Raw genomic sequence first — 15704 nt, 5'->3', positions numbered from 1 at the left:
CAATTGAAATTTGGCAATGACCATTAGGTACCGGGAGAGAGTCCACAAAGCCCTTGGAGCGCCCAAAGAAATAATTGTTACTACATTTACTACACATTATGTCAAAGGATAATGTCCTCTATAAACTAGGTATAAAGAATATTTTTCCAGTTACAGTTATTTTAAAATTGGGCGTTGTTGTAAATCTGTCATTTGAGCTGGGTCAGCTAGTTGGATTAAAATTTTATTCATCCCTCTGACCTTTGTATATTAAAGTTTAGTAAATTTAATGATAATATTATTGTTAAATTCAATAATCCTAACATGTACGAGTATGTCATGTTAATAATATGGTATGCCTATAAAAATGTAAAACGAATTATTTTTGTTTCTTTCACCTCAACAAAAATGAAAGAGACATTTCTCTTATTATATATTTTATACAAATATAAACTTATTAGAATCTTATTGTACAGTATATAAAATATGCAATTGTATTTATATTGAAGAAAATCTTTTATCAATCAATGAATCTTTCATTTTCAGTTTCGCATTTAGTTTCTGTAGCATATATCTATGTATACCATGATACTCAATCTACGAGTATATATTTAATAAATTATTAGCATAAATTAGATAATTAAAGTTATTTAACAAAACACAAACAAGAGTGTTAATGCACGCGTCTGGTGCCACTGCCAGGCACTCGTTATAGTACCTACCTACAATGCGCGTTCTAACGCCCGACGACAGGTGGTCAGTGAATATAAAATATGATATTTATTTAGCTTCGACAAAACACCGGAAATGTCAATTATGTTAACATAATTTTATGGATTGCCGTGACAATAAGGTATTTAGGGGCAAAAAGTGTAAAATGAACTTCTGTTCATTGATTGCCCATACGTAGCTCTATCTTGTGATATTATTGATGTTTAGTAATGGAGCTTATAATTCCATATCTGTGGCTTGAGTAAGGTTTGATATTTTATCCTGAATTAACTTGTACATCAAAGCAAGGAACGCTTGAGCATTCTGTGTTATTAATTAATCTCTTTTTACTATCTTCTCGCATTACCCGTTTTTAGTGATACAAACAGAAAAAATTAAGAAAATCTCATACTCTTGTTGAGTGGGAAAGTTTAAATGTCGGACTTCATCAAACCAAATAAAAAAAGTTAATTAATGCTCCAAATCGGTGATGTTTTCAAAATTATCAAAAGTTATTTAGACAAATTTAATTTATTTACTACAAGATATCATCATAGCAAGATATTAACTATATTAATTAAGGGTCGAATGACTAATGCAGCTAGGTATAGGTTGCGACCTAGCAGGCTAGCAAGTAGGGTATTCAGTAAACCATCAATATGACAGCCATGAAGGTAAACATTTTATGTATCATTTTACTATTACGACTACATTCAGGGGGCTCATAAAGTATTTGTAACGAGATGGTCATTATTCGGAATGCCTCCAACTACACGCGTCTCTATATTTTATCGGCGTGTGGCGGTACCTTGGTACATAAAAAAAAATATGAAACTAAAGAGTTTGGTTGATCACGCTAATCTCACGAACTTATTTTTGAACTAATATTTTTGTATTAGGTAGCTAATAATCCGTTGTCAAGACAATACTTAGACGTATATTTTTCCATTTTACCCACCTTGCTTTATTCACAGTTAAATAAAGCACGTCGAATGTGTTCTGTATTATACACAATTCTAAGCTATTTATTATAAAAGCTAGTATTACCTACATATATGTACCTAGTTAGGTCAAAGACGATTCTATAATCTAAAGGATTACTAAGGTTGCAATGTGAGGTCGGAATAAATATGTATTTTTAAATGTTCTCATGCAATATAATTATCGATTTTATAGCGATACTTTAATGAGTAATTTAATGACAGGACCTAAGTGTGGTTTTTTTTGCATTGCATCGTATAGTGGTGCGCGGCGCGACGTGCCAAATCGTAATAAACTGTTTACGACGGCGAGAGAGCGTATCGATTCATGTTGTATCGATTGTCCGTTCAATGCAAGGAATTTAAAACATAAAGATATTATGAAACATAATTATTATAAATTTGCGGCGTTCAGCTCCGTTACTTAATACACGAAGCCTGTACAATTCGGTGAAAAGTGGGGAACGGAAGTGTCTCAATAGTAACGGACTGTCCTAACACTAGATTCCAGGTTCAGGATACAGCATAAAGCCAAAAAATATATTTCATACAGCAATTTTCCATCTCAGCTAACATTGAAGAGTAGACTTAAGAGAAAAAATTCTTTGTAAAGCCTAAGCTAATAAAATAGCGACATGCTAAATATCATAAAGAAATAATTCTTAATATAGTAATTACTTTTCACTAGCGCAATATTTTTAATTAATATCTTTTGAGAGACCAAAAATAGTAACTTAGAAAGATTATTTACACGTACGTACATACATACACCCACCACCCTATGGTAATAAAAGAGATACATTATAAATCGCAGAATATCTACCGAAGAGGCGTTATGAGTCGCGGAATGTCCGCGAGGCGTGTCGCGTAAACCTTTATAGTACTTTCACGACTGCATCTACATCGCTACCTACGTACGGGCAGTAATATCCGGGAAATGCGATAATAACTCGCCATTTTGTGGAAAAATTGGTTTAGTTAAAGTAATTGTCGTATTCACCTTTTATTGCAAAGCTTTTATTTGCTTCTCCCTTGTCGACAAACGGAAATAACTAAAAAATGTATATGATGACGCAGAATTAGTTGGCCGGGGTTACTTCGATCAAAGGCATAGTGGGTTATAGCAAAACTATAGAATTATGAAATCTGAATAGATAATTCCCGAGATTGAGGCATTTAGCCGACCTAACTCTTCACGTTTAAAATATTAATGTAATTAGATTAGATTACAAAATCGTAGTATATTTTTTGTTTTCATTTTCGTAATTTTAGTTTTATATCACCTCATAATTTTTTAAGGTTTATTTTACAATAATACTTTATTATTTAAAATGTTTAATTCAACTTTGTCTGTATTAGAATTTAAGAAATAAAATGAGGGAAGCTATAGATAACCCATAATTTTTATTTAAATATATTGAAATGAGTTCTTTCAATGATTTTAATATAATAGGTAATTTAGAGCAAAGCTCGTTCTTGTTGTCGTTATCGTTGCGAGGAATATAGTTACCTAAGTCAGTCCCACGAGTGAGATTCTAACCCACAACCGTCGCGTACAGCCAGACGCCGCTGCGCCATTATGGCCCAAATGAAGCGAATTTTATAACAACATTCTTATGAGAATACATTTTGTTTACTAAGCGAATGTATAAATGATAGATAGCGTAGTTGACGGGCTGTAAGGAGACGATACGAAAGGGTTGTAGTGCGTAGTGATCGATGACTCCTTTGTCTTTACGAGATAAGGCCATTAACGCGTTTGGGTTAGCTAATGATATTGTCACTTTCTTCTAACTTTATACTTGATTTATGTTATGAAATATTATCCATTTTGGGTATGCTTTGTCAATTATGGTCTGGAAGAAGTATTACATAGCACATGCTGAGTAAAAATTTTATTATTTACTTATATTTTAACCTAGGTTTAATTATGACAATATTTTTTTCTTTATTTCTGTTATTCTTAGCCATGTATAATAAATAAAAATAAAAATAAATAGTGGAGTTAGGATAAATCCACTTACTTCTTATTATCTTTTGTTACTATAAATATTTATTCGAAGATCGTTCAAACAATCTAAATAATCTATAACCGTATCATATCATATAACCACATAAGTAAATACTAACTAAAATATGATTCTTCCCATCATTGTCATTTTGCATCCGTTTCATTTTTTAACTTTTATACTGCCAAAACGACGCCAGCAAGTGAAAAGAGCGTGATTCGGCATCCGAACAATTAATCGATTCCATTATCATAAAACCGTTTTATGGAATGTTCCCCTGAAGCCTCCGTGATTTATAATTCAGTGGTGACTTGCACCTCTGACTGTCTATCGGTTTTCTGTTCGACTTCATATTATGTTAGCCGTATATATCTACATATATTTGTTTAAAAAATCAAAGGTTGTCTTGATTTTTGGGTAAAAATAAAAAACAAAATATAGTATCTTTAAATATTACATAATTTTGTTTTTTTTTTTCAAATGTAGTATCTTATTTTGAAGTTTATGAAAAATAAAAGCAATCGTTACTCTGAGCTGAAACGAATCTGTAAATAAATTAATTGTAAGCGAGTTAGCAAAGATCAAACTATTTAAAGTAAGGAAAATCTAAATAAGAGAAATAATCATAAAAAAATTAACAAAATAGAGTATAATTTTTATTCATATTTAAAAAGAGAATATTAGTTGCCAGTAATACAGGTACCTGTAATAATTATTTATTGCTTATTTAAATTATTACTATACAATTAAAATAACTTAAAATTTATTAAGGCTCAGAAATATTTGACTTTCTTTTATACTTAAACTAGCGGCCCGCTCGCAGTTTCACCCGCGTGAACTATGTTATTATTAATTTCTGTCTCCATGACTACGTCCTAGTGACGTCTATGCAAAATTTGAGACTCCTAGCATTTGTAGTAACGAAGTTTCATACAATCTTTCGACCCCAAAAACAACCCCTTAGAAATCGAATATTGCAAATTCCCGTCTTAGCGAGCACCTACGTCCTATAAGTAACTCCTATGCAAAATTTGAGATTCCTAGCACTTGTAGTTTCTGATATTTCGTGATGAGTGAGTGACCTTTCGATTTTATATATATAGATTATTAAGCACCTGTTATCAACCTATACCGCTATTTACTGTATTAAACGGCTAACACATCTCTCTGTCTGTAAAATTATCATTTTTAATGCAACTACATATGTATCCATATTTGGTTCGTTATAGGCTAAAGCCAATCCTCGGCAATCCATTAAGCGGCGCGGTCGAGTTTCAGCGACTCATACAATAAACATCGCGGTGTTTTTGCTGGGGACACTAAGAGCGTGTATTTTTTATCCAACTTTAGTGCGTTTTTTCTGGTCCCTTGTTATTCTTGAAGTTGACTCACGAATACATATAATGCATGGTAGAAGACGATGTGAGTGATCCCGTCTTGATATGTTGCACAAATAATAAATATATATTAGTACCTAAATATATATATGCATAAAAGTAGGTATATCTTGAAGTTTTGCGTCAGTTAAGCGATTGATTACACAGATAAAAGAAAATATTTATAATATTTTTTTTATATTTGGTTAAAAAGAAAAAAAAGAGGCAAAACTTGAGATGACAGTGGCATATTTTCTCTAAGCTTATCCTGTGAAGTAGTGAGATGTGAATATTAGAGATATTTCACTATTTAACTATTTCAGTAACAAAAATAACTACATATATTTGTATACAACATAAAATAGTTCTCAAAAAAATTCTTATTCGTATGTCAGTGTATTTTAAATGACGCCACTACAAGAAACACGTAGATATCGCAATTTTTCCTAGAGACGGCAAACATTATTCAAGTAGTTGTGGACTTGTTATTATTCCGCGTATAAAGAAGGGAATGCTTTGGACGTCGTCAGGGGATTTTGAGCGGCGCCGAAATATATGATGCGAGTTTTATCAACGCTGGCTTTGCCGAGGAATGTTTTATGTATGTTGCTATGTTAATGCATATATTATTTATTATTATTTAGCTTCACGCTTTATCCCGCACATAATAGGGGAACCTAGGAACCTAGTGTTAAGACGCGTCCAATCCCCATGTTTGGTCGAATTCTAGAGCCATTGCGAGAACTCAAAGCCACGCTCTGCCACATTAACAAACCTAAATCAAGCAAATGAGAATATTAAATATTTCATACCGCCAAGCGGGAAAGAACCCACAACCGTCGCGATTACAGTCGCAGGCTTGTGACGCTACGCCACGATGGCGTTTCGTCGTATATAATAGAAAATTCATAATTATAAAAGGCATGTCTATATCTTCAACATTACGTAATTGCATCGTAAAACCAAGTCTAATGCCGGCGACGCGCGACGTCCACCATCCTATTATACCTACGACACTTTACGTCCTGCAGTTTTATGCGCGACCTCTTAACCAACTTATTGCATCTACAATTATTTTAGTTATTATTTTGTATTTTTAATTTGTTTTCTTCTAGTGTACTACTAGTTGTAGCACACAGCTTTGTTTGTGTGGACTCTACATGTCCAAACTTCAGCATTCCACGCCGCGTTGTTACAGCTGTTTTTCTTATCTGTCAATAATTCAGTTACGGAAGAGTTATTTATATGTAGATTTGCATATAGTATATAAAAAACGTCTTCGTCGTTAGCTGCTCAAAGGCCATCTACTAACATTTATTTTTGTTTGTTATTTTCAAATCTTTAATATTCCCTCCGAGATACGTTTACGCATTAACTTTTAACATTTTCTTATTCACAATTCAGAATAAATATTACGTCTGGTCCCTCTCGAGATGCTTCACTACACGCGGCCGTTAAAAATATCCTTCCTCTTATTTCATTATCGACTTTCACTCGTTCTTTATTTACGAAGAGCTCTTCGAGGCTCCTCAAAATTGTAGAAATTACACATTATATATGAATGTGAGCTTTAAACTATAAATAATAAGAGTAGTTATTGAATATACTGACCATTTTCTGTTTTAGAAAGCTTATTAGGGAACAATATGGTACATATAAGTGCTTTTAAACATTCAAATAGGTGTAAGTAACACGAGGTGCTTGAGTGACAAGAGCTATTGAAATACGTATTAATAATGTGCTTTTTCTTTTTTCTCAAAATATTGAATAATGGCAGTAGCAATCAATGGCTATTATAGAATTTTATTTTATGTTTTTTAAAAATTAAATGTGGTGTCGTGGGACACCAGGTAGGAACGAAGTTCCTTCGGCTAATGTAGAATCATACACAAATTGCAATAAAAGTCGTGCTCAATTTTATGTAGGTTTTCTTGATTTTTCTCTTAAATTTTGCTGATTAGATTTTATTTAAGTACAAGAAAGTATTTAGGAAATTTAGTATTTTAGGAAATAATAAATTACTTAAAATAAAAAAACAACAATAACACACAATCATGCAAAAAAATGATGAGAGAACGAAAAGAAAGAGTGAGAAAGAGAAAGGTATTATACACTACTCGTCTGTGTATGCGACTGTCGCTCCTGCGCACGTCTCATTTAACGGTTTTATTCCACGCATTTTTCTTACGGTTTTACTATCACATTTTTTTCAGTTCGGTCACGCAGCGAAATCCCTATCCCTTCCAAGCCTGCCGTAAGGAACTTCGTTTCAAAAATCCTATAAAATATTTAAGCTTTTATGTAGAGGAATTGTCTTGATAAATCTCGATAAATGATGTATGTAGAGAAAAAATGTTTTGATAAAAACAAAGTTTTATCAAAATCTGTTCAATGATTTAAGTATTTAAATGTTTATATATTATATTTAATATTATTTTAGTAGTATTTACTTAGATATGACAGTATAACGGCGGCGCGCTTTGTTTCGGACGCAGATTCCAAGCGGGCTCGGACATGCGAATGTCTAATGAGATGATCGTTTGCAGGGGTTAGCTACCTTTGTGTTAGTTTACACTTTATTAGAAATAAATATTATGTGTAGTATTATGTAAATAAGTTTAAATACTCTTATTTTACTACAGTTATCTATAAAATTGATAAATACTTGAGATATAAGCTATATTTTTCAGGTTCAACTCAGTCTTAAGACCGAGGTCACCTGAATTTGAGATATTGCATGTTGAGTGGTGGAACTCTACGCCGTGCTTACCATGAACACCTCTAATAAGCATGAAGATCTCTAATAACAGAACCTAGTGTTAAGACGCTCCGTTCACAGATAATCAAGAATTAATTAATGTTTTCAAAATCTATTAAGATTTATCTAATCTATAAGGCACAGGTTTAAATTCCGCTACGTTTAAATGTCTATACGCTTACTAAAACAATAAAATCAAGGATAAAGCTTATACTTATTCTTCGGGATAGGCTCATAGTCACGCGCCTCTGGCTCTTTGCGGCGCCGACGTCACCTGTCATCCATCAGTCGGAGACAACGCGCATGCGCATACAACACACATACACACAAACACGCACACACAAACACAACTACAGTGTAAGCATTTAAATTTAAATTTAACGGTATCAGAGTGGAATGCAATAAAACACTTTGCATTCCGCCGGCGGACTAGTTAGTGACTGACGAGTCACTAAAAAAACTGCATTTGAATGGAATTTCTACTTTATGTAGGTGATTTTTTTTTATTTGCAGTTGCATATTGAGAGTTGTTTATTGTGGGACGCGTTGGTTGCATCGATTAAATCATTAGCTTCTTATGTTGATATGTAAATTAAATGAATGACTGATAGAATGTAAGAAAAAAAAAAATTCTATATAATTAGCTATTTACTTGATAATTGACAATGATTGTTTGTTAATATTTTCATTTCTTCGCTCTGGTATCAAGGAAAAAGCACAGCGATGATTTCGATCACTAAATTCGCAAAGTCTGGAAAATTGGACGGGAAGTGGAGAACGCAGTGTCGTTACACTAGGTTCCTTTTGCCTACCCTGTTATACAGCGTGAAGCTGGCAAAAAGAGAAGAAGCTAGTACTTTTATTTGACTTACAATATCTGACACACGGCCACCCTCTATAATACTAGAGAATAAAGATTTGACCAAATAAATAGACGTATTGTGTAATTTGATTTGTCAAATTACACAACACGTCTATTTATTTCATTTAAAATTAAGAATAATGTTGAAATTGAATGTTAACACGTTGAATTTATAAATATTTTGATAAACAGATTTAAAATTGTCCATATACTATTAATTTACATTAACTTAGTACATACATTTGTAGCGATTTACATAATCTTTATTAACATCTCTGAGTACGGCTGGGTTACATCAATCTAAACTAATGTTAATTGTTCCACTGAATGATGGTATGATTTATAAAGTGTCCTTGACGGCTATAGCTTACAATTAATCCAGTAGTTGCCGCGTTTAATTGTCTAAATTAGCATAACGGAGGCGCCGGCGTCGGTCTCTTTAATTCATCAAACAAACTACCGCTTATACTTGTTGTAGGTACTTTGAACTGTTAGAATATTTGCAATGGAATAATTTTAAATTATTATTTGCATATATTATTTAAAAAATGTGAGAAAGCGATTGATTATAAACTTGGCGGTTATGGGTTCAATCTTCGAGGAAATGATCACATTTTTTATATTTCTGTTTTCTCAAAACAACGTGAAGTGTCTTGAATTCGGGCGGTTGATGGAAAATAGAAAGTGTTAATTCTTGTTTCTCTTCTCTTCTCCATAAAAACTGTCAATCTCAGACAACTTCTACAGCTCCTTTAGTATGCTTGTAATAGTATGCTTGTACTCTACATATCTGAAAGCATGAGTAAAATTCATATTCGTACCATGCTGATTCGCTTTAATTTTAGGTTGATACCTCTACCCTAGAAAAATGGTCTTGTGAGACGGACAGACAGACAACAAAGAATAGCTCTACTAACGACTCTTTTTTTTTCAACGTGCGGAACCCAAATAGACCTTAAATTGTAAATAAACCTCATTAACTGAATTTATAAGTCAACGTTTTCTTTAAACTTTAACTTAACTACTTTAACTAGAGAAATTATTCAACTTTCACTCCAATTTTGTTAAATATCTATAGCAAAAAATGGTTAAAGTTTATTTTGCAGGTGATAACACTAATTATTGACCTTTAATAAAGTAGCTTTTAATAGTAAAAGGCACCGTACAGTAGGGCTTCTACACGATAAGTGGCAGGTATAGATATGACGTCGTAATTATAATAACATTTAGTTTAATAAGTAATTTTGTTAATCTTCTCGTTTGTAAAGTATTTAGAATGTAAATAGTATTTTTCAACAGTCAAAAACAGTTTCAAGAAGTGTTTTTTTAGTTTCACGCTTTTTCTATCTTTGAGTTAATAGACAGCAGAGACAAGACTCTAGATACCTAGTGCATTTTGGCGGTTCCGTTTTTTTTAAGTTACAGAACTCTAGAAACTACAATAATTACAAATATTTATTGTATTTAAAGGAAAATGAATGTATATTATTCACTTCTTTAGCTACCGCATATGATGTTTTGATACTTCTTAGAGGCTTCTTTTTTACAAAATATTTTTGCACCATTTGTCCATTCTAGATTGCAATTAACGTCGGTGTTCCTTTGATATCGACAGAGCGTTGCAGATCGCTAGATACTAGCGTAATAGAGGATAAGTGTTTAATTTATGCATACTTTGTAAAATACTGAAGAATCTACTTTGTTGTTGCGCTTTCTTTGTACGTATGTAAATGTTTTCTAAGAAATAAAGTTATTGAAATTACGGCCTACTGGGATAGGGATTGTACATGCGATGAGTATAGGTTCAGTTGCTCGTATGAGTAATAATATTAAAATTACTTTTAGTATTATTTAAAAATCAGCTTCACGCTGTATCCCGCACACAGCACGAACCTAGTGTTAATACACTCCGTTTCCCACTTTCTGCCGAATTCTGGAGGCTTTGCGTTTTGAGTAGCAGAACTCAACGCCGCGCTTAGCCTTGACACCAAAGCGAAGAAATGGAAATATAAACGTAAATAAATATTTCACTTCCTCGAGTTGGGATCGAACCCACAACCGTCGCGTTACAGTCACACCCTTGTACCGCTGCGCCACGACGGCCAGTATTATTTACTTTATCTTTTATATTTACAAGAACCACCTCGCACTTCTCAATTCAATAAGTAGATGCTATTTTAAATGTCATTATACTCAACTTTAAAATATCTGCACTTTGCCTTGAAGACGCCAGAATGTCATCTACATATTTATTTTGTACCAATTAAATGTTAAGAATATGCAATGGTTAAAATTGCTTAGAATTTTTCTGAAATAAAAATATATTGAAAGTCTGGACCTAAACCCATAAATTTTAATTAAGTTTTATCTTTGTGATTTATTTATATTTAATTGTCGTTATCAAGCTAATAGGTACATTAAAGATTTAATCATCAATACAATAATCGATTTTATCTTAGGTCATTCGAAGAAATTGCTAATAATTGTGTAGATATTTCAAGATATAGGATTAATATTAATTATTAAAATTATTTCTGCGCAGTTAGCTAATTTAGTTACATAATAAAATAAGTGCTAAAGTCTATAGACTTTACGTACAACGTAAAAATAAATTAAGTAGCTTCACAATATACAGCACATAGCAGGGTAGGCAGAGGGAAACTAGTGTTGAGACACTCCAATGTGTTGAGTGGTGGAACTCAATTTGTTGCGAGGGCCCGAATGGAAATCGAACCCACAACCGTCGAGTTTACAGTGAAATGCCGTCCCGTTGCTCCACTACGGCAAACTCCTCCTACAAAAACGTTATATCCTTACCTATTGACGTCCTGCCCTAAGATTTAACTTAATATTTACAATTCACAACATGTTTATATTTTGAATTTGGCAAATTGTAGCAGAGTGAATGCGGTGCGTCGTGGGGCCTCGGCCGCGGGGACCGGCGACCCTATTGACTATCGACTATTGTTCGACCCTCCGAGCTCCGCCGTACTTCGCAGGTACGTCTGTTGAATACTTATTATATGACAGACAAGCTTTTTGTAATATTCACGAAATGTAGGCTGCAACTTCGTTTACGTGGACTTTTATTAGCTTCACGCTGTAACCCGCACACAGCAAGAGATTGCGTGTTGAGTGGCGGACATTAACGCCGCGCTTGGCTCCGGAATCAGTGCGTAGAAACTAAAATAATTTTTAATTATTTTAACCATTTCATTTTCTGGCGCGGGATCGAATGCATCCACAAGTTGTCACGTTTATAGTCACGCTTGTGCCACTGCCGCACGTGTTAAGAAGTGAATAAAATTTTTACCCGTTCCCGTAGGAATTTTGGGAAATCTTTTCTTAGTCCTCTCCCCAACACTTTTCAAAGAGCACACAAATATATGCCAAATGTCGGTGTTCTACGCCGCATAGTTACGGCTGGGCGTTGTCTGTCGTTCACTCAGTAGGTGAAGATAGAATTTTAAATATAAAAACACATTTTGAAGTGTGTATTGTTAAAATTACTATAAAAAGGTATAGAAGAATTCTATTTACACATTATTACAGTTAGCATCAGTTATAAATGAAGTATAACTTCTACAAATCATCACCTGTATAATACTAATGATGATAATGACTAATAGTGTATATATTATTTTTTACTATGGAAATATAGGCTGGAATATATAGGCACTAGCAGTGTCTGGTTTTAAACTAAATTATTGTATGTCGCTGAAATAGCAAAATAGTTCCAAACATAGTGTATTAACACTCACACTTTCTGCAAAATTCACTCTGACTAAATACACATAATTTTTAATTGCACTACTGCACATGCATTTCGAATGCCGCAGTGTGGATTGAGAAAACCTAGTGATAAGATGCTGCTTTCCTTACTTCCCATTTAATTTTCGAGACACTGCTATTGAGTGGTGGATTCGACAATGAATCCCCCCAATTGGGAATCGAACACACAACCGTCGTGTTTACGACGCTGCCCCAGGACGGCATCCTATCAAATTTATAAATATGTCTATGTAAAGCCGCATGTCCCCAGCAGGCGTGTTTACACGGTAGAGAGCTCGCGGAAAACGCACCATTTGGTAATTAAATTGGTGTAGAGGGTCCGCAGCAGGGACAGGAGGGCAAACTTCCACCGCAAACACTGCCACCGAGGCGAACCAATTTTTAAGAGTTACTCTCTAAAATTGATTGTCAATTATATAAAGTTTCACCAATAAATGTTATTGTATTTCCTTATTTGTATCAATACTCTTTCCTTATAGTTGAACGTTTATTTTATATTTTTTAGTTCATATAGTGGAAAGCTAGTGCTAAGATACTCCGTTCTCCAATTTTCGTTTGTTTGTACCTGACCAGGGAAAAGAAAATAATGTAAATATAATGAATATCTGAAACGAATCCACAACCATCGCGTTTACAATCAGAAATTTAGCCATATGACTTCTCATAAAACGTATAAGTTAGATAGCTTCTCGCGATTAAATATTAATGAAGGAATATTGAATGTTTATTAAGTTATTACAGCGTGCCATCAATATTCATGGCGTGTTTCTGTAGTTTAAAATCAAAACGCTACTTATACCGTCTCGTTTGTTCTTGCGTGTGCAGCAATTAGATTCCCCTGTGTTGTTTTTACCACTAATTGTTATAAAGATCGATATTTATGGGCGTTGTGTTCCGTCTTCGTTGATTTCTTCATAGAAACGTCGGATTTGCAAACCAAAGTCAATGGCCAGTATTAGATACCTACTGTGATTTATACAGTGAATTTTAAATTAATTAGATTTTTTTAAAAGTTAAATATGCTTAAAATCATCATTAATGCTAGATTTTTAAAGATCTTGTCATATTATTATTAATCTGGGTATCAGAATCCTTCACAAAACCCCCATCATTTACAAAATTAGTGGGAAATGGAGTGTCCTAAAACTAATTCCTTTTGCCTACATACATTTTTTTTTCATTTATTCCTTCAGATAACTAGACTAAGTAAGTCATTGATTTCTGTCACTTAACAAACAATATGAAACAGAATACTTTAACACTTGGTTCACTCTGCCTACCCTGCTATATGAGGGATACAGGGTAAAGCTAAAATAAAATCCTTTACCAAATTAACAATTACAATGGACGTTTTCCACGTAATTACCGTAACCGCTGTTAGTTTAACAACGCACTGAACTAGTAACTTCTAACGAGATGTTTTTTCTAGGCTCCTTAACTAGCAGGACAAACCCTCGTTATTTTAAACAATTCGATAATGAGGCCTCGCTACATCTACACGGCCCGATACACTGATTGTACCAAAGGGACGCTCCCCTAATCACATTTTCTCTACAATTTCTAAAATAAAGATTGCTCAGATGTTCGCCGTCGGCCAGACTTTTACATAGTTCAGCTAAAAAATCGTATAGTATATTGTTATACATATATGCGAATTGATGTTTATTATCCTAGTACCTATATCTAATTTCTTCAATTCCTTATATAGGTATTTCTTTAAGTACCTACCTATTTTAAAAAAGTACAAAATATTAATGTTAAATACAATCTAGTATTAAAAATCTAAAAGTGATCGTTTAAAAGTTTAAATTTTAAACACATACCTAGAACATTACCTATAACTCTTCAAAACCTCGCCTATACCTAAATGCCACACTCATATTGATATGCAAATAACGTCCCTTCTTCATTTACATATACGTATAAGATAACTTTATAATATTCAACGAATCAGTTCGCGCAACGCGCAAACTTACGCAAATGAACCAATGGCGGGCTTCCACCTTCCTCTATGTAAATGTTATATTCAAATCAGTTTAAAATCCTAAAGCGCATGCACGAGCCAAAGTTTTTTATTGGCGCTTGATAAAAAGGGTGACTTGTGCCTTCTTTAGGATAGGGGTTGCAACCCTTCTAACTCTTTTTTTGAGTGCAGCTGGTTGTTAGTTAAAAAGCAGCACGCGACGCATTTGACGCGTTTTTGTTAAATATCTTTCAATGTTTGAAGTAACATCTGGATCTTTTGTAAATTTTTTACTGTGGTATCACTTTTAGTGATGAATGTGTTGCTTTTTTGTGATTGTGTTGTGTGTGATAGGAATTAACCAATTTCCTGGTTTAATTCAATGTGGTGACAGTACGGTGTAGTATCAATATTAGCGCGTGCTAGCTTATAAGAGAGATGTACAAGTTTTGAAAATTAGGCTAAAAGTGGAGAACGGAATGTCTTAACACTAGGTTCTCCCTATTTACTCTGCTATAGATAGGATACAGATTGAATTTTTTAAATATATTTTTTTTAATAAATTGAAGGGTTAAATGTTATAGACATTAAGCTTCCATGAATTCCAACAGGTGCAAGAACAAATCTCACTTATAATCTTGCACATACTTATATACCTACTATGTGTTTCTGTTAATGCAACGGTTGTAGGTTCAAATTCCATTCGGGTAAATGAGTTATTTTCATATCCTTTCTACGGCAATAAGACAATGCGAAATATCTTTACATAAAGCTGCCACATACGGGATATAGCGTGAAGCTAAAATTCCTTATTTATAGAAATAAATAATAACATAAAAAAGAAATAAAATTCATATATGTAAGAGCGAGCATAAGGTATAAGACGGTGACAGTCCGCGGGCGCGGTCCGTAAACAGCGGTGTTTGCGCAATCAACTAATGTAAGATCAGGTTACTTTACACGGTACACTGTACAATGTGGGCTACTGCAGACATCGTTCATATATTACTGTATGAAATAGTTAGAATTATTGTTTAGTTGTTCCTTTGTAAATATTCTATCTGGCCGTTAGTTTTATTTAATTATATTTAATTGAAATTTAATAAAGATAACGTTTAAAAGTTTTATGTTTAACTATTTTACGCACACAGCGCGCGATATAAAGAAACTTCACATAAAGTAACGTTCCGTCCTCTACATTTTTTATACCATGCAGAAAAAATAAAATTCAAATGTTTAGCTTCACGCTGTATCCTTCTGCAAGCCGCAGGGTA

At 33.4% G+C, this 15704-nt stretch overlaps 1 long non-coding RNA gene across 1 annotated transcript in view; it reads left to right on the top strand.

Moving 5' to 3' along the window:
* Positions 1-15704, top strand: part of LOC146528524 (uncharacterized) — a 41174-nt gene that overhangs the window by 5796 nt on the left and 19674 nt on the right. Inside the window, exon 2 of the long non-coding RNA XR_014879096.1 lies at positions 11573-11674. This is a non-coding gene — a long non-coding RNA (uncharacterized LOC146528524). The remainder of the gene's footprint in view (positions 1-11572; positions 11675-15704) is intronic.

This window comes from Heliconius melpomene, chromosome 19, assembly GCF_056956725.1.
Source record: "Heliconius melpomene rosina isolate 202511_hmr_F chromosome 19, ASM5695672v1, whole genome shotgun sequence".
NCBI lineage: Eukaryota > Metazoa > Arthropoda > Insecta > Lepidoptera > Nymphalidae > Heliconius > Heliconius melpomene.
Note: the sequence above shows the minus strand (reverse complement) of the source record. Positions and strands in the feature narration are given on the sequence as shown.